The 15,863-nt window shown below is 39.1% G+C and overlaps 1 long non-coding RNA gene across 1 annotated transcript in view; it reads left to right on the forward strand.

Moving 5' to 3' along the window:
* The first annotated feature begins 1,243 nt into the window (after positions 1-1,243).
* LOC102495283 (uncharacterized) overlaps positions 1,244-15,863 on the forward strand; it is a 23,795-nt gene continuing 9,175 nt past the window's right edge. Inside the window, exons 1-3 of the long non-coding RNA XR_334713.1 lie at positions 1,244-1,460; positions 5,058-5,136; positions 7,965-8,092. This is a non-coding gene — a long non-coding RNA (uncharacterized LOC102495283). The remainder of the gene's footprint in view (positions 1,461-5,057; positions 5,137-7,964; positions 8,093-15,863) is intronic.

Raw genomic sequence — 15,863 nt, forward strand, 5'->3', positions numbered from 1 at the left:
TTCCCATCACATGAAAAATTGCAGCACCAGCACAATTCTGTACATGATAAAATTAAGGCTCAAACCTGAGAAGAGCTTAACAAAGTGTTAAGCTTTGTGGTATATTAGAAACAGCGTGTTTCAAAGTCTTAAAAAAAAAAACCTATTGGGTGGTCAGGAAAGTCATGATACATTTTTGCATAGAAAAATATGTCATGACATTGCCAGTGACCTAATACTTTAAGAACCTGTTTTTTCCTGGATAATTAGCTTGTGAAATTGTGGAGCTTCTCAGAACATGTGTGTCCCTCCAATCTTAAAAAAAGCCTGCCTTTTGGGATTGATGTGAGGATTAAACAATAAAACATGAATTAATGCCACTGACAACACTTAAGAGCCTCAACTGTTTACTTGTCCAAGATCACATAAGAAGGATGAAGTGGAGCCAGAATCCACATTTGCATCTTCAGCTGCTAAACCAAGCTCTCTTTTGGTTTTCCCACTCTGTCTGGTAAAGACCTAGAAGATCAGAAGTGAGGATGTGGAGCAGGTCAAGAGGATTTACAAAGAGAGGGAAGTGAAAGTTTTTTCAGGATCAAAATGGAGTCATTTGTGTCAACTCTGATTAGACCACACTGGGAAGGCCAGGGAGTAGATGCTCCCTCACTCTAGTAGGCTTGATAACAAGAGCTGTTGTCTAAAGATCTCTGTAAAAATCACAGCCTTGCACAAAGACCACTACAACCTGACACGAGGATTACTGTACAAGCATCTGCCCAGAGACTGCCAGTCAAAACTTGGACTTCTATCATCCTTGTTATAGATAGCCAAGGGTAATTGTCCCAAAACAACTGCTATAATCTCTTCTCTCCTCTTGCTCATGGCTGTTGCCCTGAAATTTGATGGTTGTAAGGCTTTGGTGAGTATGTTTGGGGCTACCTAAAAATGTTCATCCAGGCCATTCACCAGCAATGGTTCTTGACCCTACCCCTCCTAAAACCCTTTTGTTTGATATGTTTTGCCTCAGTTTGCCTCCTTTTCTAGTTGACAGAAGGCACAATGGATATTAGAGAGAGAGGTCTGCAGGAAATTGGCAGCAGGTCTAGTTAGAATTACAGTGTGCCTTTTGCATGGACTTCTGTAGAGAACATTTTCTGGAACGTATATTGAACACATGACCTGTTGCCAGGGCCACTCTGGCACACCGTGAGCACTCTGCATTCCACGTCAGAATGTTCAGCAATGAACACAGGGCCCAAGGGGCTGATGGGATCTGCTTCCACATCAGCTCTCTGTGCTAGCTCATGTGTCTCTGGAACTTTAGATCTCATTTGTGACAAAATGCAACTTTGAAGGAGATATTTTCAGATGATAGAATCACTTCTTTCCTCCACATTCTTCCCTGCTCAGAATCTTCAGTGTCACTTGTACTCCATATGAAAGACAGATAAGGGCTAGCCAGTAGTATGCTACTGGGGCAGGTGAGTCCCACATGGCCAACTGTACAGATTGAGTCCCAGACCCAACAGCTTGAGAAACTCTGTGTGTGTGTGTGTGTGTGTGTGTGTGTGTGTGTGTGCCCAAAATCCCAAGAGGAGAAGGGATTATGGTGTGGCTATCCATATCCAGGAGGGTGATTTCTTACTCCTGCTCTTTTTCTGTCTCTGGCTAATGCCTGCACCCTCTAGGAAAAAAAAAGAAAAAAGAAAAAGAAAAAAGTTAGATGAAAAATAATTATTTTTGAATAATACATAGCATTTATCTTAAACTCAATAATAAAGAACAGGTATTTATTATAAATGAAACTAGAAAAAGATTGATAATACCTTGACTTTTGCAGTCATATACAGCCACTCTCCTGCCACTCCACCCCTGTTTCATTAAGCACAAAACTGTGCTCATATTATTAAAAGAAATAATCTCCATACATCAAACCAGTGAATTATTTTGTCAGATTTTCTTTGTTTTCAGAATCAATTTACAGATTATTATGTGGTAATTTGGTGTATTTGGGAAAAATAGCATTCTCCACCTGTCTCTACTGTACTGCCCCAGCAGTACTGTTCTCACTACACCAGGGGGAAATTAATATTTCCCACACTTGGGGGGGGGGCAGTGAGGGCTCCAGCCTCCATGAAGGCTGACAGGGTTGTCTGGTTCAAGACAAGTGGAGAGATTAGCTGAAACCCCCTCTTCAACTGGATGCCTCCAAAAATAGAGCTCAGGTCCAAAAATTAAGAGAATCAGAATGTTTGTGTGTTGTGTCTTTGTATGAAGGTTTGCAAAGAAAGAGAGAAAGGGAGGGAGGGAGGAAGGAAGGAAGGAAGGAAGGAAGGAAGGGAGGGAGGGAGGGAAAAAGAGGGATGGCTCTGTAGCCTAGTGGCAAAGGGAACCATGATCTACGTGGCTGACGGTGATTCAAAACCCGGCCCAATGTCTTGAGAAACACAGCAGGCGTGTGTGTGTGTGTGTGTGTGTGTGTGTGTGTGTGAGTGTGTGTGTCCCCAGATGCTAACAAGCTGGAGAAATGGAGAAGGGCTCATGATGTGACCACACCCCATTGGAAGTTCTTTTTCCCTCTCCGTGTCTATCTTTCTGTTCCCCATTGCTGAACATGTGTGTCCTCTGGCAATTTAAAAAATAAATAAATGAAAAGAATGGAAAAAGGAAAGAATAGAGAGGAAAGGAGGGAAGAAAGGCATTTTATATTGCATCCTTCCTTGGGGAAAAACAAAGTGCTGATGCCATGTTTTTCAAAGACAATAAATTATCCCAAGATACAGATATTATGTCAAGTTTTTTCATCATCAGCTGTGATAGTTACTTTGGGGTGTCAATTTGACTAGATTAAGGAATACCTAGCAATCTGATACGTATTTATTCTAGAAGTCTGTGGGGTTGTTTCCAGAGATTCACATGTAAGTCTGAGTAGACTAGGTAGGGAAGATCCACCCTCAACGTGGGCAGCACCATCCAATCTACCAGAGGTCCAGACAGAAGAAATACAAAAGATGATGAGTCCCTTATGATAAGGGCATATGCTCTGTTGCCTTGGATATCAGAACTCAAGGCTCACCTGCCCTTGGACTCCAGGACTGACACAAACACTGCCCCTACCCCATCCCTGAGTTTTTCAGCTTTTGGCTTCATGCTTAAAGTTACACATCATCAACTTCCCTTTTTTGAAACCTCTGGACTGAGTCAAGCTACAAACATCCTAGGATTTCCAGCTTGTAGATGGCCCTTTGTAGGTCTTCTCAACAGTCATTATACTGTAGGCTAATTCCCCCAATAAATCCCTTCTTACAAAGTGTCTATGTATACCCTATTGGTCTGTCCCCTTAGAGAACTCTGACCTATATACTACAAAACTTACCTTCTATGAGAAAAATCTCTATTTGATGTCATTTTAAAAATGTGTTTCTGGGATCAGCAGATGGTATAAATGGTTATGTTGCTATACTTCCATGTAGTTGGCTGCAATTTGAGTCCTGGAGCCGGTGGCTTAAAACTCATGCTAGGTGTGTGTGCATGGTGCCCCAAATCCTGAGAGGAGAATGGAGTATAAGGGATTGTGATGTGGCTACCCCCCCATGGGACATGATTTCTCACTTTCTGTCTCTGTTGTTCTCTCTCCAGTGAACACACATGCCCTATAGTAAAAAAAAAAAAATCTCTAAAGAAAAAAGTTTCTAAGACAAAATAAATATTCCGTATGTTCTTCTCTATATTAATAATAGGAACCTATGTTAATATTTTTCAAATATAAGGTAGGTGAAGATTCTGTTAGGTCTTTAAAATCTGGCAATCTTTAAAATTCTACATAGCATTTCTGGCCTTTCCAAGTGACCCAAAGTATACCCCACAAAACTAACCTTCCCTTCCCCAAAATAGTTTTTCTGAAAATTTAGTACAAGCAGATGTTGAATACATTCAACTAATTCTACCTGTGATACACTGTTTCCTAGGACATTTTCTTTATTAGCATTAAGATGTTTTTGCTTTTTTTTTTCAGAATGTTTAATTTCCATGCTTTCTTTATAATGAATAGTCTCATAATTTTCATTGTTTTGGTATGACCAGCTAATTCTGCAATACTGAATTTATTTTTTTCTTTAGCATTATATATGTACTATACTTTGAATCAGACGCTGTTGTGATAAATTGTGATTCCACAGTGTGTGTACATATGTGTGTAATGCTTGCCTTCATTCTTGCCGTCTTTGTTAATCTGTTTTAAAAGATCAGATAACAGGTTATGAAGAGAACTCCACCCCCTTTTTGTTACTTAAGGCCCCCTTTATCTTTTGCTTTAACAAAATGGCTCAATTAAGTGGGATAATTTGACTAAAACTATTAAAAATTAAAGGAAGGAATTTTTAAACATATAAGACCTTGAAACTAAGTGATTTCAGTTTACAGGTTATCTAATACAAATGTGAAATTATCTAATACAAATGAGAAGTCTCTGCCATGTAATTTTTGCTGTTTTTTAAGAACTAATATTTACGTAAGAAATTCTCTCTTAAGAGACATTCAAAGGATGAAAATCTAGTAATTTAAACATTTAGTAAGTGTGCTTTTTAAAACTCAAGGAAAGAATCAGTAGCATTTTCTTAGACCTTGTACACACTGCTGGTTACCATGGACATACCTACTCAAGGTAACTGAAAAGCAAATAATATAAAGAACTGATGCAATACAATGACTAAGATAAATCATTCCGGACATACATACTTGGCCATCCTTTAGTGAAGGTCAATTATAATTCTTTTGACTTTGTTTTTGTTTTTTTTTTTTTTGGAGAGATTTTCACTGTAGGGCGTGTGCGCTCACCAGACAGACAGAGAGAGACATAGAGACAGAAAGCGAGAAATCACCCCCCAGGGGGGATGGTCACGCCGCAATCCCTTCTCCTCCATTCTCCTCTCGGGATCTTGGGCACGCACGCACACACGCCCGGCGTGAGTTTTAAGTCACCGGGTCCGGGACACGAACCGCGGTCGACTACATGGGAGTCCAGAGACATAGCCATTACGCTAACTGCTGGTTCCCGACTTTGTTTTAACCTTTTGCAGAATAATGGTGTACATATGAGGGCAGCTTCTGGAATGCTGTAAAGATTTTGATGGAAAATCATGAAAAGTTCTCAACTCTGTAAGTGTAAAGTACATTCTCAATTCCACTTAAACCTGAATGAGGACAAGGTGAAGGACCAATGCTGTCATAATCATACTGTCAAGTTTTAATGTTAATTGTTTAAGTTATTCTTTTGATTGACATGCACTAAGTACCTAACGGGTGATAGGCACTATCTACTCAGTCTTTAAGTACTAATGTGACATTTTAGTGGAGGAAAAGAATGTATAGAATGTACCAGATGTGGTGTGATCAATGGCCTTACAGGGCTCTGCTCAAGGAGCCGTGAGAACACGCAGGTGAGGGAGAGGAAGAGAAGGGGTGAAAGCTGGCAGGATTTCAAGAGGTGGCACCATCTGATCTCTACCTCAGTGGGTCCATGATAAAAAAAATAAATAAATAAAAAAAACAGATAGAAGGAGAAGGTGATACTAATCCTACTCAACGATAATCAGGAAGAGAAGTTAATCTGAGCAAAGGCATAGCATACCAAGTTTGAGGCACAACAAATATTTTAATATGACCAGAAGAGGATGAGAAGTGAGGTTACAGCTAAGGAATACTCTTAGGAAAAATAAGTTGGTCAGGGCTCACTTTGCCTCTCACTGACTGTCTCTCTTCCGAGGAGTATATGTGCCCTAAGGCAAAAACTTCTAAAACTTTTTTTAATTAATGCTACCTTTTTTTTTTTTAATTTTACCAGAGTCCATGTGCACTCACTGGAGAGAGAGAAAAAGAGAAAGCACCCCCCATGGGGAATAGCTATGCTCCAGTTCTTTTGCCATTTCTGCCTCCTCTTGGGATTTGGCATGTATGCACATGTGCCCAGAGTGTTTCTCAAGCAGCCAGGTGCAGAAGTTGAAGGACACAGTCAGTCATGTGGGATCCAGCTACCTTAACTACCATGCCACAAGCTGGCCCAGTGCCATCCTTTTTTTTTTTTTAACTTTTGATAGTTTGATTGATTTTTTTAATAGGATTTCACCATTGAAATCCTCTTTCCTTTGCCACCCAGCTAACTAGGACTATCAGTTTGCTAGCACATCCAGCCTTTCAGGTTGGGCTGGAACTGAATCTGGGTGCCCATGTGGGCTCAGCCTCCAAGCAGTAGCATCTTAATAGCATGCACTGCCACAGCTGAATCAGTGCCCTCTCTCTATAAGCTCCATCTCACTTCAGTTTCTGTGATGTGCCAATCACAAGTGAGATAGTCTTACCACCCCCAATATGAGCCTGACCACCATTCTTATCAGATACAACAGAAAGCTCTGGTCCCCATGTGTGGGATGGTAAGGGGCGTGGGCAGCAGAACTCCTTGGAAACATACTGGGAAACCATCTTCTAAACATATCCTGGTTCTGCTTCGTAGAGAATAGGTCTTTTTCACTCTAAATATTTACACGTTTTCAAATGTTATTTCGGGCCCAGCACGGGGAAAAAGTGAATGAAGTTTGTTACAAAAATATATGAAGTGAGAATAGATCTCTCAAGTAAGGAGACAAACACTCAATAGCTCAAAATTGACCAGAAGATAATTTTCATCATTTGACACTCACTTAAATAAATAAAGATAATGAGAGGTGCTGGGGTAATATCATGCATCCTTCTCCCTTCCTCAACTAACAGGTAAGTTTATAAGATCAATCTGTTAATAGAATGTTCTCTTGAATTCATTTCCATCTAAATGTGAAAAATTGTAATTACCGACAAAGCTGAAGGTCCCACTCATTCTTATAATTCCCTTTTTAGTTATACAATACAATATGAACATATTATCTATCTGGAAAAAATAAAACATTTAAGATATAGTTAAAATACCATTTGATCATCTCCCTACTATTTACTTTTGAAACTATAAACTCATTTCTTTGAGGTTAAATACATTTCCTCTTCTCAATTATTGTATTATCTCTTTGGTACATTAAACGACATGTTCCTCAAGGGCCTTTGGAGAATTAAATGTCTGTCCTTAGATTTGCCTTAGGTATCCCAGTTTTGCAGTGAATACTCCTGCTAATTGTTTATATGCAGCTCTGTAGGAAAATGTCAGAAAGGCAGAGGGAGATGAGGTGACAGCTCACAGCTGGATGTTGCATTTGGATTCTTCTCCAGAAGAAATCTGTGGGAGTAATGCCTTTGCTCAAGAAGGTATACAGAGATATCTGTTTTAGTTAACAAAATCTTAATCAGACTCATGTTTTAGTTCCCTATGGCTATTGTAACAAAGTACCACACACTGAGTGGTTTCAAACAATAGAGATCTAATGTCTGGAGGCTAGAAGCCCCAAATCACAGCATTGGCAGGATTGCTCTCTCTGAAACCTGTAGGGGAATCTTTTGTCTCTGTGTACTTTCTAGTGTCTGCTGGCAGCCTTCGGCACTCTGACTACAAATACATCATTTCGATCCTCCATTGACGTGACGTTCTCCCAGTTTCTCCTCACATTGTCTTCCCTCTGAGCATGTCTACGTGTCTAAATTTTCCTCTTTACAAAGGCACTAGTCATTTTGGATTATGTCTCATCCTAATAATATCAACTTAACTTGGCTACACCTTCAAAGATGACATTATTTTCACATTCTGAGGTACTTATGGTTACGCTTTTAATATATTTTTGTGTGTGGGGGACACATAACAATTAGAAAAACAAAAATAAGTATTTATTGGGCTATAAAAAATAAAATATTCTTGTCTATTGTGTTGTCAGAAAAGTCATGAAATATTTGTTTTATGTTTTTCAAAGGTCATTTATTTACATAAAAAAGATAAATCAATGATATAGTGCCTGTTTTGTTCAATAACTGTCTGCTATTTTTCAATGAGCTTCATAATTCCTTGTTCATAGAAGGACCTGTCTATTGGTGAAAAACTGAACAAGGTGCTGATTTATAGCCTCATCTGAATTGAGCACTATACCATGCAAGGAGTTTTGAAAAGAGCAAAACAAGTGGAAGTCTGATGGTGCAAGGTCAGGTGAGTACAGTGGGTATGGCAACAAATTCCATCCAAGCTCCAAAAATTTTTGATGGGTGATCAAACTTGTGTTGTCTCGGGTTATGATGGAACACAACTCCTTTACGATCAATGAGCTCTGAACATTTCTGAATGATGGATTCATTCAAACTGCCCAATTGCCAACAGCACACATTTGAATTGATTGTTTGGTTCCTTGGTAGGAGCTCAAAAACACAACACCTTTAAAATCCCACCAAAATGAGAACATAACCTTCCTCTGATGAATGTCTGCTTTCAGTGTCATCACGTCAGGAGAAGACTGTGCACCATATTGTTGTTCACAATCCATTTCTCATCTCTAGTTATCAGTTGCTTCAAAAAAATTGTTTTCCTCACGTTTAATAAGCATATTGCAGATGTTTATATTTGTGGAAAATTAACTTCTTTGAGTTCATGAGGAATTCAAATATTGAGCTTCCTTGCATAGCCAGCTTCTCTAGGTGGTTGTGAATGCTTAAATAATGAATGTTCAGTGTTTCTATAATCTCTCATGTCATAAATAGGGGTTTGACTAGAACAGTGCCTTTACTTTGTCATCATCCACCTCAGCAGGCCTCCCTGACTTAAGAGGGTCGTTGAAATAAAAATCACTAGCATGGAATTTTGTGAACCGCAGTTGGCACTGATGTTCTTGTAGAATATTATCACCTTAAACTACACAACTTTTCAGAAGCTTGACACACATTCTTCCCTTTACAGGAATAAAATAGTAAAATACGGTGAAAATGCAGTTTGGTTTTCCATCTTCAACTTGCTGGTAAAATCTCCATAATTCAACCAAAGCACCCAATTTTTTTAAAGAATGAAGCTAGGACTGCCACAGTCAAATAACATAGCAATAACACAGATGCAAATGACTCTAGCACTTTCAAAAATGAACTAGCACCATCTATTGCAAAAATGCAACATGACTTTTCTGACAACTCAATAATAAGGGAAATTGAAAGCAATCAATGAGAAAGGATTCCTTTTCAAAGACAAGAAACAATTCTGTTAAATTCATGTGAGGTTAGTTAGGATTTTAATGTGATTCTGATCTCTTGAAAGTTATATCAGTATTAAGCAATTGATACCTCAAAAGATTCAACATGTTACAGAAAACTGGAAGCCATTAAACTTAGACCTCTTTTAGAGTTCAATACACTACAAAATCATTGTGAAGCATTATTCCATTACTTAGGTAATTTATGAAGTGCTCAAATACACCTTTGCTATAATAAAAGTTCATTTAATTATTCCTGAAAAACTAAATCAACTTAAGTTATGCTCTTTTTGGGAACTCTCTATTAAGTTATGAAATGTGTAACTTAGTCCATGAGTTGGTTTCTGACAAACTTGTCTTTCAGCACAAACTAGACAACAAGATGTATGCACTGCTATAAGCCTTTACAGAAAAGCTGCAGATCTGAGTGACTGATTCTGTGCATTGTCAATAAATTCACTTCATCATCTAGAGAAATAGCACAGTACTCAGGTGTAAATAGCTAGCTTCCACATTGCATTTAGGTGTTGTTTGCTATAAAGCAGTCCTGGCTGATACCCCAGTATTCATTCTGATCCTGTTAATTTCACAGGTTTGTTTTTGTTTTTGTTTTATTTTTCAAAGAATATTTAATAACAAAGTAAATAACCAAGGCTTACCTAATATGTAATTTTCTTCTTCTTCTTCTTCTTCTTCTTTTCTGGAGAGGTTTTTGCTATAGGGCACGTGCTCTTGCCAGACAGACAGAGAGAGACAAAGAGACAGAAAGTGAAAAATTACCCCCTGGGGGGATGGTCCTCCATTCTCCTCTCAGGATCTTGGGCACGCACGCACACGCTCCCGGCGTGAGTTTAAGCCACTGTGTCCGGGACTCGAACCATGGTTGACTATGTGGGAGTCCAGCGACATAGCCATTACGCTAACTGCTGGTCCCCCTGATACGTAATTTTATGTCACTGCAGCTAAAGCAAAAGATCCGCTTCTTTAGGCAAAAAGGAGTGGGTTTATGTGTACACTTTACTACAATTAAAATTATACTGATTGTCTTTTAAGCAATCCTTTGTTCAGACTCCTTATCCAAGAAGCTAATACTATACTGGCCTCTAGTTTACATAAACAAAATTGCAAATATTTACTCTGTTCACAAGCACACTCCACCATACTACCTGCCTGATACAAAATTTTAGTCTTACCACACCAGCATGCTCTATATGACCCCAATTCTGTCCTATCCTACACACTCTGAGCTTTTATTATATGAAGTCATATCTGCTAGCCAAATCTGGAATTGTGCTCCATTTTTCCTAAATTTTAATCCCGTTGTTCTCTTAAATCTCTCATGTTTCCTTCTAGACCATGGCTCAGCTCTTTAATCCTCTCTTTAAGCCCTGAGCACTCACTGTGTGTTAAATTAGAGTGGTTAGGGCTTCCCTCTTATTAAACACCGTTTTGTGGGAAGATGTCTGCTGAGTTCCAAACAGTCAATTCACAGATGGACTATGTATCACAATCTGTGTCTGTGTTTTAAATTTTGGAGATTTTGTTTGGAAAGCCATTCAGTGTGAACAAATGGAAACATGATTATGTAAAGGAAGTGTAGTATTACAACCAAATAAACAGCATTTATCTATCACATTGATTTTAATTATATTTTGTTCTATAGTAATTGGAAATAAATTGCAAACATCTGATTTAAATCACTGAAAAGTATTATACTTTGCAAAAACAATTTGCTCACTTAATCTTACCCTGAAATGTTTCTAAAGGACTTTCTTTTTCCAAAATTCCTTTTTTTAAAGCTGCGCCACACAGACTGTTCTGTTTAAAGAAAGCTCTCCCAGAAATGGAAAGAGGAACAAAAGCCAGAGCTTGCAGATGCTTTCTTCAGACTGAGTAGACAGGCTAGGTGATGGGAGAACATAACTTGTGGATGTGGTGGGCACAGGGGATCTAAGGCAAAACCATGGATATTTGGCCTACAACACCAACAACTCACTTGCACACTCCCACTCTACAGAGTAATAATATCCTCAACCCCTGAAATATCATCAATAAGAGATGCTATTTGTTTACCAAATACCTTGGAAGCAATTTCTATACTGTAGATTAGTTTATTTATCTTTTCTTTCTAACTTAGATTGGGGTGCATTGAGAAAAATGCAGGATTGGCTGAGGGGATGGGGTTGGTTATAGATGACAAAAACATGGTTTTTAGAGCATTGGCTATTTTAAGAGCAGTCAAGAAAGACTGGTGTCCTCAGTAGCAAAGGCTGGAGGGAGAAAGAGGGCCTCATGACTTACTGGATCTACGATAGAGTGAGAGTCAGCTGATAGTGATTGTTTAAAAAAATAAATGAGGATACAAAAGATAATAATCTGGAAAAAATGAAAAGCCATTTGATGATGGTGATGCGGATAGCAATGGATAGTAATAGTCTTGATGGATGTGTATGGTAGTCATGCTGGAAAAAGAAATGTTATACACTGTAAAGATATATGTGATTAAATGTAATGTAAAAAATAAAATAAAAAGTAATGTTCTGGTAAAAAGAAGAAGGAGAAAAAGAAGAAAAAGAGGAGGAGGAGGAGGAGAAGGAGGAGAAGAAGAAGGAAAGAATCATGTACTTCTATTACTCTGCATCCTAGCAGGTGAGAATTCCACACAATTACCCTTTGCGGAGAGGCAGATGAAAGGGTATTCTGTTCAACAGGAGGAGTTTTCTGCCCCCTCCTTCACAGTAGAACTAGAAGAGCCATCCTCAGTCACTTGTCCTCCAGACCAATTTCTTGACTTTCAATATCTCTTACTAGAGTTCCCTGTCACTCTGACATGACTCTGTTATGAAATGATCAGAACGGGACTATTTTGTAAAGACTGGCTTGTGTTTAAACAGTGAATATAGAATTGTTCTTCTAAGTCCTAAAAGTGGCTTTGCAGATTGTATGGATGAAAGTATAGGATGTTCAGTTTAGTCAACCTCGGGATAGACAGAATAACAAGAAAAATTAAACTTGCCTTAACAATAATTCATATATGCAAGTGCAAAAACGAACACTAAATGTTCTGTACGTCTACAAATCCAATTCTGACCCCTATCTCCTTACACGGGTGAAAAGTGCAGCTTTGGGCTCTATCATCTCTGGAGTCTAACATTGGATAAAAGTTTTAGGGAAGTCCTCCAGGCTCTGAAGTACTAACCACACATTTTGTTGCCAAGACACCTTTTATACCAACTTCCATGTTCTCTTCGTGTCTCATATCCCATTGCTTCTTAGCTCTGCTTGCAACATTGAAGTTGATAGTTCAATAAATAATTCTTCCACATCATTGAAATCATTTTTAGGTGTTGAGTCTACGGGGAGAACTGTCAGGTAAGTTATTAAGAACTGTGTAGTATTTAGCATGTTATAGTAATCCTTTTCTACAGAATACAATATAGCTGGTTGGAAACGAAAACAAATTCACTTAAGAAGGTTTTTAGCTTTTCACTGAATTTACTGGCAATCTTTCTGGATGAATATAGTTAATAAATTTAGTTGTTCTTACATTTGATTATAAGCCTCTTACATACTAGAAAATTTTAATATTTTTTTCTCAGAACAATATCATTTAATTCATGTGGCATTAGGTTGATTTAAACTTTCATAGGCATTCGAGGAAGAAAGGCATGACAGCCTGGGAGTGAACCCAAAATAATATAGAATTACTAAATCATTCTCAGTCCATGTGTCATGGAACAGGGACAGTATAAGTGCCCTTATGACTTGATCCCCCAGGGCCTGTAACTACCTCCCCCTGCCAATAAATAGATAAATAGTACTACAGTTATTTACATTTTTCTGGGGAAATGTGTCTCTAGAATTCCTTAATAACACAAAATGTCTGTAAGAACACTGTATAATTGCAGCATCCTTCCAAGGGTTCCCTGAGCTAAGTGAATTCTCATGCCTTTTATGTTATTCAGCACTGTCAACATTCAGTTATGTGAATATATCATCAACAGTGAATCTTGGGACTAGCAGGTGGCATGGTGGTTAGGGGTGTTGGACTCCCACATGGCTGGCCACAATTTGAGTTCAGGACCTGGTGACTTGCTTTCCCGCTGTCTCTGTGTGTGTGTGTGTGTGTGTGTGTGTGTGTGTGTGTGTGTATGTGTGTCCTGCTCTGGTCAAATTGAAAATAACAATAATGAGAAATAAAATAAAGAAACGAATTATTTTTTAAAAAGTGAATCTCATAAAACTGATCATTAAATAGGATGAAGGAGCATTGTTGTCACTAGCAGAATCTAGACGTCTGAAAATCTAACTTGCACCTCTTGACCTCTTGCAGTCACTGAAATGAATTCTTTTGGAATCCGAGGTAATTTTGTGTTTTTCTAGGACATAGGAATCCTATAGTATTCATCTCTTTAAGTTATAAAAGTGAGCTTGATGCATAAAGTGATTGAAATTCTATAAAGAAACATATGACCGTATACTATTCCTATGTTCGAAGGTCCAGAGTCATACTTCTGTTATTTCACTTCTATTTAATGGAAGAAAAAGGTGGTCTTGTCCATGTATTGCCTTCCTGCTGGCTCAAGAGGATTCAGCCTGCAGCGAATGTAGAACAATTTATTAGAAACGTTAAGAACTAGCTGAAAGAGAATTTTAAAATGTAGAAGGGCAATTTGACAAAATTGAAATCTTTTATAATAGCCCTGCAAAGATTAAAATAATTATAGCACAAGATAGTCCTGTCACACTTTATCATTCTGTTCTTAACATCTGGAGATATTATGAAGTAGATTAGTATTCTACTATAATTTCTACCAGGCTGTGCTATTATTTCTTTCAATCAAGGCAAAGCTTGCACAAGCACATTAAGGCATTCTTCCACACATTTCTTGCTGTTATTTTAAAGCAGCAGGTAATGGAGTGGTGCTCTAGTACTCTCCTATGAGCAGTCACGCATCACACCTCCAGGCACTCCATAGCCTGTTCCTGTAAGTGGACTTAATGGTGTTAATTTGGCAAAGGAATCTAAAATCTGTAACCTGTCTCTCTGCTTTCGGCAATACATACCCACTGCTGAGTGAGTTGTAAAGTGCTTTCTAGTTGAAAGTGAAAAATTTCTCTTTTGTATGACACTAGTGTGCTTAAACTACTACATTGTGGTCATTAAACCAATGTGTCAATAGGGAATACTGGGGAAAATGAAAAGAAAAAAAAAAAGAAATCCTTCTAAAACTTTCAGTCGTATTTTAAATAACCACTTGTATGTATCATAATAAAGTTGTTATCAAATTGTGTATGTATTTTATTTTTTAATTTATTTAATTTTTGGTGGATACAGTACTTTATTGATGGTTCGTGACAAGGAGGGCTCCCCAGCCCCTCCCTTTCTGCAGTGGTCTAGGATGGAAACCATCAAGGAGGGGAGCTTCTCAGTATGGTGAGGACTGAGATGGAGCAGGGCCTCTCCAGTAGCTGAGGGTCTCTCTTCCTTGTGCTCACACTGGGGATGGTGGTTGGGGTCTCTATTCCTTGGAGGCCATGTGGACCATGAGGTCCACCACCCTGTTGCTGTTGTCAAATTCATTGTCATACTAGGAAATGAGTCTGACGAAGTGGTCATTGAGGGCAATGCCAGCCCCAGCATCAAATGTGGAGGAGTGGATGTCACTGTTGAAATCACAGGAGATGACCTGGTCCTCGGTGTAGCCCAGAATGCCCTTCAGGGGGCCCTGCGACACTTGCTTTACCACCTTCTTGATGTCATCATATTTGGCAACTTTCTCCAGGCAATAGGTCAGATCCACGACCCACACGTTGGAGGTGGGGACTCAGAAGGCATGCTGGTGAACTTCTTGTTCAGTTCCAGGATGACCTTGTCCACATCCTTGGCAGCCCCGGTTGATGCTAGGATGATGTTCTGGGCAGCTCCATGGCCATCACACCACAGCTTCCCTGAGGGGCCCGTTTGCAGTCTTCTGAGTGGCAGTGATGGCGTGGACTGTGGTCATGAGTCCCTCCATGATGTCAAAGTTGTGAATGACCTTGGCCAGGGGGGCCAAGGAGTTGGTGGTGCAGGAGGCATTGCTGACAATCTTCAGGGAGTTGTCATACTTCTTGTGGTTCTCGTCTATCACAAACATGGGGGCATCTGCATAAGGGGCAGAGATGATGAGCCTTTTGGCCCCACCCTTCAAGTGAGCCCCAGCCTTCTCCATGGTGGTGAAGATATCGGTGGACTCCACGACATACTCAGCACCAGCATCACCCCATTTGATGCTGGCTGGATCTCGCTCCTGGAAAATGGTGATAGACTTCCCATTGATGACAAGCTTCCCATTCTCAGCCTTGACGGTGCCATTGAACTTGCCATGGTTGGAATCATACTGGAACATGTAGACCATGTAGTTCAAGTCAATGAAGGAGTCATTGATGGCCACAATATCCACTTTGCCAGAGATGAAGGCAGCCCTGGTGACCAGGCACCCAATATTACCAAATTCATTTACTCCAACCTTCACCATCATGTCTCCAGGACGTGGCTGGCACTGCACGGGAAGACGCAGCTGTCTGTCAAACTAGGAGGAGCAGAGAGCCTGCGTATGTATTTTAAAGATACCCCTTATTACACTTGTGACTGGCCTAGTTTGGAATGACTTAACAAAATTGAAAAAAAAAAAAAAAATGATGATTCATTCAACAAATAAATGTAAATAAAAATTGTATTGTAGTAAAATTAAATTAAATTTT

Source organism: Tupaia chinensis, unplaced genomic scaffold (genome assembly GCF_000334495.1).
Source record: "Tupaia chinensis unplaced genomic scaffold, TupChi_1.0 Scaffold000272_1, whole genome shotgun sequence".
In the NCBI taxonomy this organism is placed as follows: domain Eukaryota; kingdom Metazoa; phylum Chordata; class Mammalia; order Scandentia; family Tupaiidae; genus Tupaia; species Tupaia belangeri.